This window comes from Elephas maximus, chromosome 15, assembly GCF_024166365.1.
Source record: "Elephas maximus indicus isolate mEleMax1 chromosome 15, mEleMax1 primary haplotype, whole genome shotgun sequence".
In the NCBI taxonomy this organism is placed as follows: Eukaryota; Metazoa; Chordata; class Mammalia; order Proboscidea; family Elephantidae; genus Elephas; species Elephas maximus.
This window is the reverse complement of record NC_064833.1, coordinates 19876171-19893527: the sequence shown is the minus strand read 5'-3', so window position 1 is coordinate 19893527 and position 17357 is coordinate 19876171. Positions and strand designations below refer to the sequence as shown.

At 46.9% G+C, this 17357-nt stretch overlaps 1 protein-coding gene across 5 annotated transcripts in view; it reads left to right on the top strand.

Moving 5' to 3' along the window:
* The window catches only part of ZHX2 (zinc fingers and homeoboxes 2), a 194497-nt gene that overhangs the window by 77100 nt on the left and 100040 nt on the right, over nt 1–17357 (top strand). For all 5 annotated transcript variants that reach the window (XR_007513290.1, XM_049854058.1, XM_049854060.1 and 2 more), the window contains one exon: nt 15680–15750. The gene's annotated coding sequence lies outside the window, so the exon portion shown is untranslated. The remainder of the gene's footprint in view (nt 1–15679; nt 15751–17357) is intronic.

Sequence of the window (17357 nt, the reverse complement as noted above, 5' to 3'; positions counted from 1 at the left end):
TGTGATGAGGCTGGAATGAAAGACAGTAGGTGAAAGACCTTTGGAAATGGAAATGCGCTGGACGGAAGTACCCAAACAGCAGTAAGCCTGCACATGACATCCAAGCAAATCACTCGGAGTTGATTTGGGTCTCTTTCCTGTTGTTTTTAAGTTCTGAGAACTTTTTGCTGCCTCCCTGGTTGGTGCAACTCGAGGTGGTAAGAAAGGTGTCTGTGAAGCTCTGTGGCACTATTCAGTTGCTGTCAGACTTTGGTGGCCCAGAATGCTCCAGAATGGGGCACGTAGGCTGTATGAATATGTCCTTTATTCTAAAAGCAGGTCAGTCCATTTCTCTGCTTTTAGTAAACACGGCGTGTTGATTAGAATCAAATATTTCAGTGTGCAAAGAGCTGAGCAAAGAGCCTTAGACTGAGTCAAAAGACTCGGTACCTACTCTACCACTAAAATACTCTGTGACCTTAAATAATAGTATAACTCTTATTTACTGAATCTTACCATGTGCCAGGAGCCCTAGTGACGCCACGCAGCGGTTAAGCACTCAACTGCTGACTGAAAGGTTGTCCGTTCAAACCGACCAGCCACTGCGCAGAAGAAAGACGTAGTGGTCTGGTGCCGTAAGGATTAAACTAAAAAACCAAACCCATTGCCATCGAGTGGATTCTGACTCATAGCAACCCTATAGGACAGAGTAGAACTGCCTATAGGGTTTCCAAGGAGCAGCTGGTGGATTAGAACTGCTGACCTTTTGGTTAGCAGCTGAGCTCCTAACCACTGCACCACCAGAGCTCCCCATAAAGATTCCAGCTTAAGAAATCTTAAGGGGGAGTTCTACTTTGTCCTATAGGTTCGCTGAGTTGCAATTGACTTAATGGCAACAGGTTACCACCTGCAGGCATACTGCAAGTACTTTATGCCCTTTAACTCATGTAGTTCCCCAAACCACTCTGGGGAGTAAGTACTATTATTAACCCCATTTAATACTATCACAGAGGCACAGAGACATTAAGTGACTTGGTCTAAGTCACACAGCCAATAATCATCAGAGCCAGCATGTGAACTCAAGCAGTCTGTCTCCTGAGGACAAGTTTTAGCCCATTCTCCATTCTGACTACCTAGCTTTTAGCCTGTAAAGTATGGGGAAGGCACTCGATTGTATTTTCTATGAAAAATCTATGCTCTGGAGGCTGAGAATCAGACAGTCTTTCTGAGACATTGGTGTCAGTGCAAAAGATACAGGAGACCTAGATGGCTTTTACAAGGATGTTACAAGGAAAGGCCTAAGGTAGAAGGTTTTTTTGTCTTTTTTTTTTTTTTTTTTTTCTGAGTAATAAGAATTTTTTTTTTTTTTTTTAGTTTCATATTTGGTGAAAATATGCACATCAAAGCACACTCCCATTTAACAATTTCTGCACATACTCTTCAGTGATATTGGTTCCGTTCTTCACATTGTGTCAACATTCTCCTTATTTCTGCTCTAGTTGTTTCACCCCCGTTAATTTAGGCTCACTGCCCCCTAAACTTCTCATCTATGCTTTAGAGTTAACCATTGTCCACTTGGTCTCGTACAGATAATTTTTTGAAAGAGCACAATACTTAAGGGTGACGTTCTTTACTTTTGGAGCTAAACTGTTTTTCCCCTCTAAAGGTGACTTCAGGGAATAGTTTTGGTTTAAGGTTTGAAGAGTATAAGATACGGGGTTCTTTTCTTTTTTTATCAAGTTCTTGCTTGCGTCTTGCTGCCTTGTCATTTGCTATTTTTCTTGCCTCAATGGTTTGCAGAAATAAGAGCCGGCTGGTGCATACTTTCCTCCAGACAGCATGTGCACGTGACAAAAAGAAAATGAAACCCTTACAGTCGCCTGGTGTTTAACTTCAAAGCAGCTCACACCTCTTTTCTCATTTAATTCACACAAAGACCCTGTGTGGACAGGCAAAGGTATCCCCATTTTATAGATGAGGAAACTGAGGCAGAGAGAAGTTAAGAAAGCTCATCTTAAGGTCCCTTCTCTTGCCTCCTAGGAGTATCTCCTGGGTCCTTTCCCGGGGGTTTTCTCACTTTACAGTCATAACCTTAGCAAACATAGCCTCTGATTGCACCCATCCACCACCCACACTCGTTACCACACTAGATGAATGATAAACACTCGTCATAATGATAGCTGCCATGTACTGCGTGCCTTCTCTGTGCTAGGAACTGTGCTAGGGGCTTTTCCAGCCTAATTTCCTACTAATCCCCACAATATTCCTTGGAGGTATATAGCGTTATGATGCTCATTTTACAGATGGGGTGCCTGAGGCCACACAGGCCAAATCCATACTTGCACAGAGTCACACGGCATTCACGTGGGTTAATGTGGATTGTCTCATGTCCGTCCTGGGCTCCTGGTCATACAGGACAATGTCCCAACTCCTCGGCGTGGTGGGCAGGCCCCCGCCCCTCCACCCCACATACTGCTTCCACCCCCTTCACTCTCAGCTACGCTCAACCACTCGCTGCTCCCTGCTCAGGCCCCTCTATTCCCCTCCTCATTCCCCTCCTCCAAGGCACACCCCCAACCCCTCTTCTGACTGGGAACTTCCCACCCATCTTTCAAGGCCCAGACCAAACACCACCTTCTCCCTGCAGCCTGCTCTGACCCACCGCCTCCCACGTATCTCCATGCCCGCTGTCTCTCTGTCCAGGGCACTCTGAACCACTCTTGTTTGTCACCCAGATCACATTTTATCACCAGCAGGGCACATCATGACACAGTACGAGGAACATAAGACAGCAGGGAGCCGTGTGGTGTGGAAGGACCAGGACATGTGAGCCCCACCTAACCGTATTCCAGTGGTTTTTTAAAACAGTGGGCCAGTCAAACAAAACAACTTTATGGTACTTATTCAACCCACGGGCCACCAGTTTGAAACCCCTGGATGCTCCTCGAAAGAACCTTGTGCTTCTTTACATTGTCAGTGCTTAGATGGAAGAGGGGGGCAGAACTTACCTTTTCAGACTTGGCAGTTTGGCTTCTGGAAAACATGGCATTCCAGACCATTTGATCCTCAAATATTTCCTGTGTCTGTACTATGGGAATTCCAAAAACACTTGAAGGGAAACAGCAGAGTTCGATGGTTAAAAGCGTGGACTTTCACAGCACACAAATTCAACCTTGAGCTCCAGCGCTGCCACTTACTTGCCAAGTGACCTTAGATAAGCTATTGAGTTCTCTGAGCCTCAGGTTCCTCATCTATAAATTGGGGGTGATGATACCAGCGCCGCAGGGTCTGTGTGAGGATTAATGAGATCATGCACAACCATGAAGCCTGCCATAAGGCACACACGCATCATCACTTCATTCAGCAGGCACTGATTGAGCACATAGTGTATGCTGGGTGCTCTTTGGGGTACTGGTGGTGAACAGAGTGGACCCCTTGATCTCATTCTTGGGGGAGACAAGGAATAAACAAGTAAATAATTTGAGAACGGGCCATGTGCTGAAAGAAAAAGTAAACAAAACCACCAGTTGCAGCAAGTTGATTCTGACTCATAGTGACTCCATGTGTGCAGAGTAGAACTGCTTTATAGGGTTTTCAAGGCTGTGATCTTTCAGATACAGATCACGGTCGCTGGATGCAGGATGCAGATCCTGGTCGTCCTCTTTTCAAAGGCGCCTCTGGTTGGGTTCAAACAGCCAGCCTTTAAGTTAGTAGTTGAGTGCTTAACTGGTTGCAATACCCAGGGACCTAAGGAAAAAAACAGGTAATGAAATAGAGGACAGCAGGGGAGGAAGTTAGGTTGAGAGGTGGGTAAAGGCCCCTCTGGGAAGGTGCCTTTGACAAGAAGTAGACAGCCAGATGAAAACTTGGGGGCAGAGTATTCCAGGCAGGAGGAACAGCCAGTGCAAAGAACCAGAGGCAGGCACACACAAAGCCCCTAAATCAAGACTGAACCAAACCCGTTGCCACTGAGTTGATTCCGACTCATAGTGACCCTGTAGGACAGAGTAGAACTGCCCTATAGGATTTCCAAGGAGCAGCTGGATTCGAACTGCTGACCTTTTGGTTAGCAGCCAAACTCTTAACCACTGCACCACCAGGGCTCCCAAGGCCCTTGTTGGCTAAGAATATTCATTATGGTTGTTGTGACACGTGGCCTTGTACTATGAGTCTGCCGCTCTGGCAGGGGGGACAGAACCGCTGCTCTCCAGGTATAATGCTCAGCTGAACTGGGATGCCAACTATAATTGGAGCAGGAGTTCAACCGAGAAATCAGTGAGGCTAGAGTGGTCTTACCACCTGCTGGAGCAGGTAGGAGTCGTGGAGAGAGGACGAGGAGGACGTGTGGAGGGACTGAGCATTCCGGGAGAGCCTGGTATCTAAGAGACCCTCAATGACTGCCCCGGCCAGAGCCAGTTTCGGGGCCAGTGGGGAAGGGGAGGCCGAGGCGCCATATGGATGAGCTCAGCGCTGGCTAGCAAGCACAACAGCAGCCTCACTGTCACACCGGGGGGCGGGGGGGTCTGGTTGTCGGTCAGGGTATGTGCTCCCCACTCACGGTGGAAGGCCCTGGGAGGAAATGCAACTGCCTGACTCACAGTTACAGCCGCGGGAAACCTGGCACGGTTTCCCAGACACATCCTGAGCATTAAGGTGAGGGGCTGTCGGAGGGCAGGTGCCCGCCGGGGCGAGAGAGGAGAGTGGCTGGAGGGGTGTGCCTAGGTTAGGGTCCCCGGGCTGTGCCTCTCAGGGTCTTCGGGCTGTACCTTTCAGGGTCCAAGGCCCGTACCTTTCAGGGTCCAAGGCCCAGCCTCCTGGGACCCCCAGCGAGTGGGAGCTGAGGCCTGGTTGATGGGCCTCTGCCTCCCCTCCTTTCTCGACGCGCCTAGCACTTACTGGATGTCCAGCCAAGATCCGCATGCTCCTTGATGTGTGGGTATGCAGGAAAGCAGCTGAGTCAGGAGATGGGACATCTGACTTCCGGTCCCAGAAACTTGGATTCAAATCCAAGGACTTCCATTAACACAGCTTCTCTGGCCTTTGGTATCCTCATCTATAAAGTGATGGAGTAAATTGGGAGCTCTCCAAGGTTCCTTCTAGCTGGACCACTTCCTGTATTTCCCTCCCTGTAGATAGGAGAAGGAGCCCTGGTGGCACAGTGGTTAAGTGCTCGGCTGCTAACCGAAAGGTCGGCAGTTCAAACCCACCAGCTGGTCCATGGGAGAGAAGTCCTTATGATCTGCTCCAGTAAAGATTTCAGCCTAGGAAACCTAATGGGGCAGTTCTACTCTTTATAGGGTCACTATGAGTTGGAATCAACTGGACAGCAGCAGTTTGGTTTGTTTGTTTATATATAGGAAAAACAGGCCCCAGGCAGGTCTACCACTCCTGCTCCTAGGTCCTGCCTCCCTACTCCCATCTTCTTCTAGTCCCCAGATGCCTCCTTTTCTCCTTCCACCTGCCAGACATTGAGGCTCGGGCACCCCAAGGATGACCTTCACCCCTGAGAGTAGGCTGTCCCAAATCAACTAAGAGAGGAGCTCCCAGGGGCATCAACCACCTGAGTGTACTCACGTGTTTTCAGCAGGCAAGACCTCCTCTAGCTGCCACTTGCCTGACCCTATACGTCCTTCAATCCAGCTTAAATGAAACCTCCACCAGGAAGCCCTTACAGATCACCCGAGCCAGAGCCATCCCCATTACCCGTCTATGACACTTTACAATCCTGTCCTGGGCGTTTTCACTTACATTTGGTATAATTATTTGTGTATATATATTTGAGTATATGCCATAGCTCCTCTCCCGATTTCTAACTCAGGGAAAGCCATAACCAAATTGCCCCCACTTTTCTCATGCCCACCATCCGCCTCCCTTGCAACATCTGGTACAATGTTTGTAGTCTAAATATTGAGTAGATATTTGTGAAGTAGATGCAGCTTTTTTTCTTCTATGCAAAAGAATTCTTTCATTTCAGAATGACTATAGCCAGGAGTGTAAGAGCACCTGCTGTAGACTGAGCTGAATCTCAGCTTCACTATCTGCATACTGTGGGACCATGGACAAGTTACTTAACGCATTGATGCCTCAGTTTCCTTTTCTGTACAATGAGGATAATCATACGTAGGTAGGTGGATGGACAGACAGATAGATGTCAAGTTGACTCCAACTCAAGGTGACTTTATGTACAATAGAATGAAACATTGCCGGGTCCTGCATCATCCTGACGATCACCAGTGTGTTCCGGTCTGTCATCGTAGCTATTGCAGCAATCCTTCTCACCTAGGGTCTCCCTCACCCTCACCAGCCCTCTACTTCACTAAACATGATGTCCTTCTCTAGCAATTGATCACTCCTGATGACGTGTCCAAAGCAAGCAACTTGGATAACGTTCTCTTGTGATCCATAGGATTTTCATTAGCTAATTTTCAGAAGTAGATCACCCGGCCTTTCTAACTAGTCTATCTTAGTCTGGAAGCTCTGCTGAAACCTGTGCTCCATGGGTGACCCTACTGGTATTTGAAATACAAGTGGCGTAGCTTCCAGTATCACAGCAACATGAAAGCTACCACAGTACTGCAGACTGACAGACGGGTGGTTGAGGATAATCACAGTGCCCACCTAACAGAGTGACTGTGAGGAGTAGATGAGTCAGTGCGTGTAAGGTGCTTGATAGAGTGCCTGGCATAAACTTGACTCAGTAAGTGAGGTTGTTATTAAATTTCAGTGATCCCATATGCAGATTCTCATTTGATTTTTCAAAAATATATTATACCACCTTGCACGATTCCAGATTGCCTTTACCTCGTTGCCAAATCCATTCCCATCTTTGCTTTCCCTGGCTCTGCATTGCATATACCCTGCCGAGTGCAGATCCCTCCCCAGCTACACTTTTGCTCAGAGCGGGCAGGAGAAGGGAGAGATGGAGCCCCAGTTGCTGGCTTAACTGCTTGCCAGCTTGGGGCTAGCAGCCACATTGTGTGCTCTTGCTCAATTCATGTGACTCGACAAATTTGGAATGTGTTAGAGAGTTTTTCCAGCTATGAGTCAGTACATTTATGCTCTCACACACAGAAAAAAAAAATTAAAAAAAAAAAAAAGAGTTTAGCAAGAATCATTTATTAGAGCAAAGTGGAAACCTCTAGAAATTTTGTTTTGACCTGAAGGCAAGCAATACTTAAGACATTTAATCATGTGCTTGAAACAGGATGCAGTTGTGAGATAACTCAGCTAGTTGCATTCTCCTTCTGTATTCTCGGTCGCTGTACGTAGGAGGATCCAATGCACAGGTGTTTCCTTAGCCCCTCCTGCACACCCAGAATTTTGCAAAGCACGCTGGGGAGATAAGAGATGTGTAAAGGAAGGGAGTCAGACCCAGCATTTATTAAGCCCCCGGGTGGAGCAGTGGTTAAGACTGTGGCTGCTAACCAAGAGGTCTGCAGTTCGACTCCACCAGCCACTCCTTGGAAACCCAACGGGGCAGCTCTGCTCTGTCCTGTAGGGTCACTATGAGTAGGAATCAACTCGACGGCAGTGGCTTTGGTTTTGGTTTATGTGCCCGGTGGTCATGAGGGGGAAATGTCCCAAGTTTAGGAGGCAGTACGGGGAAAATGGAACTACTCAGACAGGTGGGGGTTCAAACCCCAGCACCTTACTGTCATAATATTATCTAATCCCGTTTTACAGATGATAGAGCTAAGGCTCAGAGAAGATGAAACAGTCTGTCTGTGATCACAAAGCTCTTATATGGCAGAAATCGAATTCGAAACTGGATCTTTCAGTCTCCAACCAACATGTTGTCTCCCTGTGCCAAAGACCTGTTGTTGTTAGCTGCCATCCAGCCGGCTCCAACTCCTGGCGACTTTATGTGTAACAGAAGGAAACGTTGCCCGGTTCCGCACCGTCTTCATGATTGTTAGTATGTGGCTATTGTGTCAATCCATCTCGGTGAGGGTTTCCCTCATTTTCACTGGCCCTCTATTTTACCAAAAATGATATCCTTTTCTAGCGATTGGTCTTTCCTGATGACATGTCTATATCGAACGATATTCTGTTGTGATGTATAAGGCTTTCATTGGCTAATTTTTGGAAATAGCTCACCGGGCCTTTCTTCCTTATCTGTCCTGGTCTGGAAGCTCCACTGAAACCTGTGCTCCATGGGTGACCCTGCTGGTATTTGAAATACCTTTGGCATAGCTTCCAGCATCACAGCAACACACAAGCCACCGCAGTATGACAGACTGACAGATGGTGGGGGTTAAGTTATTGTCCTTAGGAGCTGCGTTTCCACACTGGTGCGGGAGCAGACATACCTGCTCTCGGTGATAAACGTCAGCTCTCATCCTCCTGCCTCCATCTGCATATCATAACCAGGTATAACTTTCTCACAGATGAGTCTCCTCAGTCACCTTTTGCCACTTCCCTTTGATTCCTGCCCGTTAGGGATTATGAAGAGCCCAGCTTTTGCCCAGGTTGATCCTCTCTTTGCTGTTGTTATTTATTTTAAAGAAAGAAACCACCGCCTACAGAAGGCTTGTGTTTCCAGCTCACTTACATCTCTTTTGCAAAGGTTCATTTTCATAGGTTCCCAGTCTCCAGGGAGCTGTGTCTTTTCCTCAGAAACATGAGCTATAATCAAAGGTGCATTCATCCCCTCACATCTGCCAGGAGCCACACTGGAGCCAGGCTTCCCTGAGGCCTGACAGAATAAAGCTCAGGCCTAGGCCAGGTGCCCGGGCAGAATTTTTCCCTACACAAATCAGATTGCCCTGCGATTGCCCTTTATAAAGATGGCAGCATCCCAGGAAGTGCTTCTCAGACTTTCTCAGGACTTGGAAGGGACAAGGGTAGGTCAGGTACATCCGTCCATCCAATAATCACTTTCGAGGCCACTGTGTTCATACCCTGTGACTGCCATAACAAAGTCACACAAAACTGAGTGGCTTGAAATAGCAAAAATTTACCGTTTCACAGTTCTGGAGGCTAGAAGTCCACAGTCAGTGTGTTGGCAGGGCCATGCTCTCTCTGAAGGCTCTAGCGGAAGATCTTTCCTTCCCTCTTCTAGCTTCTGGTGATTCCCAACAATCCTTGGTGTTCCTTGGCTTGAGATACACCACTGCAGTCTCTGCCTCCATTTTCACATAGCCATTCTCCCTCTGTGCCTCTCTGTGTCTGTGTCTCTTCTTATAAGGGCACCAGGGCATATCGGATTAGGGTCCACCCTACTCCACTCTACTGCGGTATCTTAACACTGTGTTTTTACGCAAATAACGTGCACACCCACCATTTTTTCCAGCTGAGCCCTCTTCCCCCCAGGTATTTTTGTAAGCTCACTGTGCTGTTTTTTTTTTTAAACATGTTGCTGTAAAAAAAAAAAAAAAAAATTGTCATAATGCTGTTACCAAAATACCTAGAAGGGAAGGGTGCAGTTGGCAAAAAAAAGTAGAGGCCATGTTATTTGTATAAAAATACAGTAATTACATTTGCAAAGAAGATCACATGCTGAGGTTCTGAGGGTGTTAGGACTTCAACATATCTTTTTAGGGTCTGCAGTTTAACCCATGGGAAACGCTGGTGATGTAGTGGTTAAGAACTACAGCTGCTAACCAGAAGGTCGGCAGTCTGAATCTACCAGGCGTTCCTTGGAAACTCTGTGAGGCAGTTCTGCTCTGTCCTACAGGGTGGCTGTGAGTCAGGATTGACCCTGTGACAACAGGTTTGATTTTCGTTTAGTTTAACCCGTAATAGCCACTGTGTACCTGCAACTGCCAACACTGAGAATCCAACTCCTCAGTGATTTTCCATCACTCACAGGTGAAGACCCAACTTCCTTTTTTTTTTAACTCTACATTTCCCTCTCCTACAGCCCCTGATAACCACTAATTTACTTTTGTCTCAATGCATTTGCCTATTCTAGATATTTCTTATAAGTAGGATCATACAATATTTATCCTTTTGTGTCTGATTTAGTTCACATAGCATACTGCTTTGAAGGCTTGTCCATGTTGTAGCATTTATCAGAATTTCATTTCCCTTTATGGGTGGATAATACTCCATTGTATGGATATACCACACTTTGTTCATCCATCCGTCAGTTGGTGGACACTGAGGTTGTTTCCACCTTTTGGCTACTGTGAGTAATACTGCAGTGAACGTTGGTGTACAAGGATGTTGGAGCTGCTATTTTCAAGTGTTTGGGGTACAGATATATCTAGAAGTAGAATTGGGGGATCATATGGTAATTCTTTGTTTAACTTTTTGAGGAACTGCAAAACTCTTTTCCACAGCAGCTGCACCATTTTATATTCCCACCAGCAATGCACGAGGGTTCTAATTTCTCCACACCCTCGCCAACACTGGTTAATTTTCCCTTTTTTAGTTGTTGTTCTTTTATAATAGTCATTCTAGTGAAAAGTGGTATCTCATTGTGGTTTTGATTTGCACTTCTCTAATGACTAATGGGAGCTAAGGCTGCTAACCAAAATGTCAGCAGTTCAAACCCACCAGCCACTCTTTGGAAACCCTATGGGGCAGTTCTACTCTGCTCTCTAGGGAATCGACTCAGTGGCAGTGGTTTGGTTTTGGTTTTAATGACAAATGATGTTGAAGACCCAACTTCTTGCAAGGCCTTCAAGTCCCTGTAAGATCTGGCCCTTGCTCTCTCTCTCTGGCCTTCTCGGCTCCAGCCACTGTGAGCAGCTTCCAGTCTCTGCTGCCCACCATGCGCCTCCCTCCACAGGCCCTGCAGACACCACCTTCCGGCATCTTCCTGGAGTATGGATGGTACTTGATAGTTTTGATGGGAAAGTATTTTGAAACAAATACAGAGCAATTCTAAAGTAGAATTCAATATTTTTGTGAACATTCAAAACATTGAGCTATGCCCACAGACCTCTGTGCTCTTGGGGATCTTCCTTGAAGAGGTGAAGAGATGGCTCAGTTTGCCAGCAACTCTAGTCATGGAATCAAAGTTTAAGAGGCACTATGGGGGAAAAAGGGAAAAGATTATTTTCAGTCAGGCCTGAGTTCAGACCCCAGCTCTGGACTTTGTACTTCTGTGGCTGCAGGCAGTTTACTCAATCTCTCTCAGATTCGGGTTTTCAAATGCAGAATGGTATATGAATACATGCTCTTCAGAGTTGCTTTGGGAAAGAGAGGTAAGCCAGTGGAGGGAGAGTCCGGCCCAGTGCCTGAAGCAGAGTGAGCCCTCAGGAAGTGGCTATTGTGTTAGTTATTAGCTAGTGATGCTTCTTCCTGCTCTTTTGAATGAAAGGTTGTTATTAGTGACCAAGGTGAAATATTTTCTGGGGTAAAGATAGGCAACTTAAGGCTGCATTTCCAGCTTACAGAATGATGGCCAAGCTTGGGCTCCACAGAAATAGCAAGGAATCTTCCGACTTGTTTGAGCTCGACCGTCCTCTCTTGTTTCCAGTCTGGACCGGCCCCAGCCAGACCTTGTTGCTCCCTCTCCCATACACCACAGGGGCGCTCTTTCACCTCAATATAGTATTCTCACCTCAGGACATAAACTCTGGTTTACTAGACCCACACACACTACACACACCCAGCGGACCCAGAAGTGATTATTCATATGTAGCTACTTTAGAGGGAGTGACTCTAGGAGAGTCTCTGAGAGAACCAGGACCAGACTCAGGTCTCCAAACTCCTAGAAGGTAGGGACTAGGTCTTATTTATATACGTATGTATTTCTGATGCTTATCATAGAACCAGGTATATACAAAAAAAAACCCCGTTACCGTCGAGTTGAGTTCCGACTCATAGCGGCCCTGTGGGACGGAGTATAACTGCCCCATAGGGTTTCCAAGGCTGTAGTCTTCATGGAAGCTGACTGCCATATCTTTCTCCCATGGAGTGGCTGGTGGGTTCAAACTGCTGATCTTTCAATTATCAGCTGAGCGCTTTAACCACTGCATCATCAGGACTCCTTTCAGTTATGTGCAAGGGCTCAATACATCATTTAAAACCAAAAAAAGAAAACCCACTGCCATTGAGTCGATCCTGACTCATAACGACCCTATAGGACAGAGTAGAACTGCCACATAGGGTTTCCAAGGAGCACCTGGTGGATTTGAACTGCCAACCTTTTGGTTAGCAGCCTTAGCTCTCAACCACTAAGCCACCAGGGTTTCCAAATGATTTCAATGATCGTTAAATTGAGTGTTCAGTATATTCAATATTTAATAATATACCACCCAAGTGCCGTCGAATATATATTTAATAATATATCTAATGTTTAATGATAGATATTTTATATATATATATATATATATATATATATATATATATATATATATATATATATATATATTAGGAGCCTGGTGGTGCAGTGGTAATGAACTCAGCTGCCATTCAGTAGGTCAGCAGTTCGAATCCACAAGCTGCTCCTTGGAAACCCTATGGGGCAGTTCTACTCTGTCCTATACGGTCGCTATGAGGCAGAATTGACTTGACAGCAATGGGTTTTTATTATATATTTCACAAACATATATTTAAGTTATGTACGGATTAGTAGCTGTAACTTCCGTTATATAGGCATTTCCCCATAAAATGATATATGCATTTCTATAAAACCCCACTTTCTGCAAAATTAAAAAATAATAGGGTTTGGGGGACCAGTAGGGTTGCAGCAGACCACTTAGAACCCAGTCAACTCTGTGACAAAGCACAACCCTAGTGATAACACTGGCACATTACAATGGCGTGCTAAATTTAAAAACAAAAAAAGGCACCTTTAGGATCTCAGTCACTGCAGAGCTGTATGTTAAAACACAAAAGGGGAACTCCTTAGAAGGAGGCATAAAGAAGGGTTGAGACTGCTGAGTTATAGAGGCAGGAGCAGATAGTTACCTTTATCAGAAGTTACAGGTGGAAAGGCAGTTGCAGGCTTTGCCAAAATGTAGCATTGTCAGAGATGGATGGTCTAGCTTATGGCCCTTGCACAAAGATCAGGGAGAACTGAGCAACAAGCACTTCAAGACAGAACCCGTGGCCGCACTGAGCTAAGAGGAAGAAGGTACCATGGACAGTGTGGCGTCCTCCCCGGCTTACTACACTCAGCCATGCTAGGGTACTGTGTGTTCAGCCGCCGTTACCTCATGGTGTAAAACATCAATGTGCTGGGAACATGTGCCTATGAACCAGTGCAACGTCCACAGTTTATTGACATTATTCCCCTGTATACTTCCTGTGAGCTAATCTGCCTATGGAAGCAAGTTCAGTAGAACCAGCTTTAATATAAGACTACTTGATAAATAAACCAAGAAAGCCAGCTGGCTAGTTTATATTGAGAAAGACATCCGTTGTGCATTTTATGTGGGTTGTAGACTATTTTCCTCTTGGTCCATGAGTCTATTCAATAAACCCACCTTACCAGCTGTTATTGTTGTTGGACGCCGTCAAGTTGATTTAGATTCATAGTGACCCCATGACAGTGCAAAACTGCAGGTCTTTTCTCCCTCAGAGTTGCTGGGTGGGTTTGAACTGCCAACCTTTCGTTAGCAGCCAGGAGTTTAACTATTGGAGCCACCAGGTTTCCTTCACCTTAGGAGCAGAGGGTACTTAATGAGTGTGGAGCAAAACCTTATGGAGTTGGGTGACACTAAGCGAGAGCATCGTAAACCTGTGATGTCATCCCCTCCCCATGGGGGCAGCTGCTCTCCCCTGGTCATACGCCTGGGTTTGGAGTCAGAGGACCTCAATCCCAGCCTGTCCAAGAGCTGTGTGACTCTAGGAAAATCACTTAACCTCTCTGTACCTCAGTCTCAGCTGTAAAATAGGGCTAGTAACACTGTCCAAGTTCTTTTAAGGAGCAGATTAGCTCATGAGTGAAAAGCTCTCTCTAAATTATAAGGGGCTTATCATTATAGATCATTGTTCTTCCTACAAGTCAGTGCCTGATACTCAGGGTAGCTGGCCTCCTGGCCCACTGCATGGTTAGTTCTAAGGGCAGTGGGCAAGAGAGGTAAACTCTCTGGAATCAAAATAAATTAGTCACTGGGATTAAATGCAGAAGCTTGAATTCCCCTGTAGGAAGGAGGCCAAGAACTTTTGACTGGGGAATTTTGCTGGCTCTTGACAAACCCGAGGAGGCGGGAAACCTACCTCCAGTATTCAACACCTCCCTCTCTGAGGCTGTCCAGTACAAGGCGAGCCCCCTCTACAGAGCCTGAGGCCACCCCGTGCTTGCCCTTTCCATACAGCCGCCTCTCCGCCCCCTTTCCCTTTCATTTTGCTTCCCCAAAAGAGTGTCGTGGGAAGGAGCACAGGCTTTTCGAATCAATCACAAGAACATGGGTTAGAATCAGCTCTGCCACTACCAGCTCTGTAACTGCTCACTTTGGAAGCCCACTTCCTCACCTGGAGGGTGGGCTACTATGTCCTACCTTCCATGATTAAAAAAAAAAAAAGCCAGCTGCTGTCCATCCCATCCCAACTCATGGGGATGCCATGTGTATCAGAGTAGGTCTGCGCTCCATAGCATTTTTAATGGCGGAATTTTTCAGAAGATTCCCAGGCCTTTCTTCTGAGGCGTCTCTGGGTGGATTCGCACCTCCAGCCTTTCACTTAGCATAGCAGCTGAGTGCATTGACCATTGGCACCACCCAGGATTCTTCCCGTAATTAAGAGGATTATAAATCAGGGCTTTGCAAACTTTAACACAGGAATCACCTGAGGGTCTTGTTAAAATGCAGATTCTGATTCCGTAGGTCTGGCTGGGGCCTGGGAATCTGCCTTTTCAGCAAGCTCCCCGGTGATGCAATATCGCCTTTGAATAGCAAGATTATAGATCAGGTGTGTAAAGTACTTGGCGCAAGGTAAGTACTCGGTAAAAGGAAGCTATTCCCATTAAGATTATTTTTTTCCCCAGCCAGTGGGTTCTCCTTTGAGAACAGGAGGGATGAATAGGGAGACCTCAGCTTACTTCAGAATTCTTAGGGAAACAAGAAAAAACAGGTTTCGAGTTTGCAGTGACAGGCCGGGTGTGGGGAGGGAGCCAAGTGTCCTCTGAGCAGCTCCTGGGCTCGCAGCTCCACGCATGCACGTGTGCGCAGGTGGGCTGCAAACCTTGGGGCTCAGGTCTCGACTTGCCACGCCGCAAACGCATCCTCTGAGCCGGGCACATGCAGGGTCCTTCTGGCTACAGCTCGCCCAAGGAATTTTCAAAGACACCGGGTTCACTTGGCAGGAGTCTCCCAGGATATAAATACAGTTTGGGGCTTTTGTTTTAAGGATTGCAGTATCTTCCCTGCATGAAGCCTGTACACCGAGCTTCCTCCCTTTGCCCTTACCAAGATGGAATCATGAGGGGCACACTGCTCGAATAGACACCAAAGGCTCAAGGAGAATGAGAGTGAGGTTAAAAAAAAAAAGAAGAAGCCCCTCCACCTCCTCCTCAGATGTGGCCTTTAGTTTCGCTCTTCTGAAAGCCTACTTCTCACCACGCTGCTGAATCATCCAGGGTTAGGGTCTTTTTTTTTTTTTTTTTTTTCTGTCCCTCAGAATCTCCACAAGGCCCACAGATTCCGAGGTCAGTGTAATGAGCAGCTCAGGTCCCACTATTTCCGCTTCCTTTCTCCTTCCCACCTGCATCCCAGTCTCCCAGTGGCTCGGTCCTGCTAGAAAATGGAGTTGGACACCCAGTGGCTCGGCCCGGCTTTTAATATCGAGTTTCTCTTCTTTGTAGGTCTTGATGCAGTGACTGCTCTCGGAGCCAGATAGTAAAAAGATTCCCAGGATGTAAGCAATACGGGACCGGTGAGTGATGTTGTTTGGCGGTTGGGGGCCTGGGTTGGATTTCAAGAGGGAAAGGAGGTGAATGGGAGGGGCAGGGGCAGCTGGGCCCGAGTCCTGTCCAGGAGGGCCGCTGGGCCTTTGCGACTCTGAGATTGTCTCCAGCCAGACCCACCTGGAACAGCACGATGCAGAGAATCCAGGTGTGAATTCCACAGGATGAGCTAGATTCCTGCCTGTCCCTCCCTAGGAGCCAAGGAGCCTGCAGGCGGCTGGGCTGTCCTTCCTTTGCTCAGCCTCACCAACCACAGGGCATGCATGGAGTGATTTTCAGGGAACTTCTATTTTTTTTTTTTTTTTTTTTTCTGGCTAGCACTGAGGACTCACTCTTGGAACAGAGTGGGGGAGGGGGACGGGGCTCACACCAATCTGTCAGCCATAGCCCTGAGGAGGAGAGATGACTGAAAGAAAGTGAGAAAGCTTTCTGTGGACATGTGATAAACTGTCACTGGCAAGAGGAAGGTAGGCAGCTATTGTCTCAGCCTGTCTTAGTCATCTAGTGCTGCCATAACAGAAATACCACAAGTGGATGGATGGCTTTAACAAAGAGAAATTTATTTTCTCACAGTCTAGTAGGTTACAAGTCCAAATTCAGGGCATCGGCGCCAGGGGAAGGCTTTCTCTTTCTGTCGGCTCTGGAGGAAGGTCCTTGTCCTCAATCTTCCCCTGGTCGAGGAGCTTCTCAGGCGCAGAGACCTTGTGTCCAAAGGACGCGCTCTGCTCCTGGTGCTGCTTTCTTGGTGGCGTGAGGTCCCCAACTCTCAGCTTGCTTCCCTTTCCTTTTATCTCCTGAGAGATAAAGGTGGTGCAGGCCACACCCCAGGGAAACTCCCTTTACCTTGGATCAGGGAGGAGACCTGAGTAAGGGTGGTATTATTATCCCACCCTAATCCTTTCAACATAAAATTACAATCACAAAATGGAGGACAGCCAAATACTGGGAAGCATGGCCTAACCAAGTTGATACACATATTTTGAGGGGGACATAATTCAATCCATGACACAACCTGAGGAAAAATTCTAGCCAAAGATCTATGCAAAGGTGAGATAGGTGTCACTGAGTAGTGAGTTGCTCATCGCTGGTAGAATTTAAGCATTTGTGAATAAGGTTGAAAAGGGAGCAGTTTTGACTAAAGCAGTGTTTTGAAGACTGCAGTGGTGATCTAGAACCCCCAAGGGGCCATAGGAGGAGGGACAAGGCCAGGGACAGCGTGAGTAAATGGAACTTTCTGGCCCATGCACTGACACACTCTCACAGCTATACACTCTAATACTTTTTCTTCCTCTATAAAGCCATTGGGAAGCCAGTGGATGAGATGACCCTCAGTCTCTCCCATGACATGTCACCCATTGGCCAGCTGTAGCAGAGCTAACCCCAGACAGAAGCACACATCATAGGTGTGACCCCAAATACCTGAATGCATGTGATAGGTTCACAAAGCATGCCCGGAGTTTTGATCAGGGGGTCTAGGAGCTCTCTTCCATACCGGGACCACCTAAAGAGCCACCAGCTAGTCCATCAGCTAGTCAGCCCATCAAAGGATTTGGCCCAAGATCCAGAAGAAGAGGCA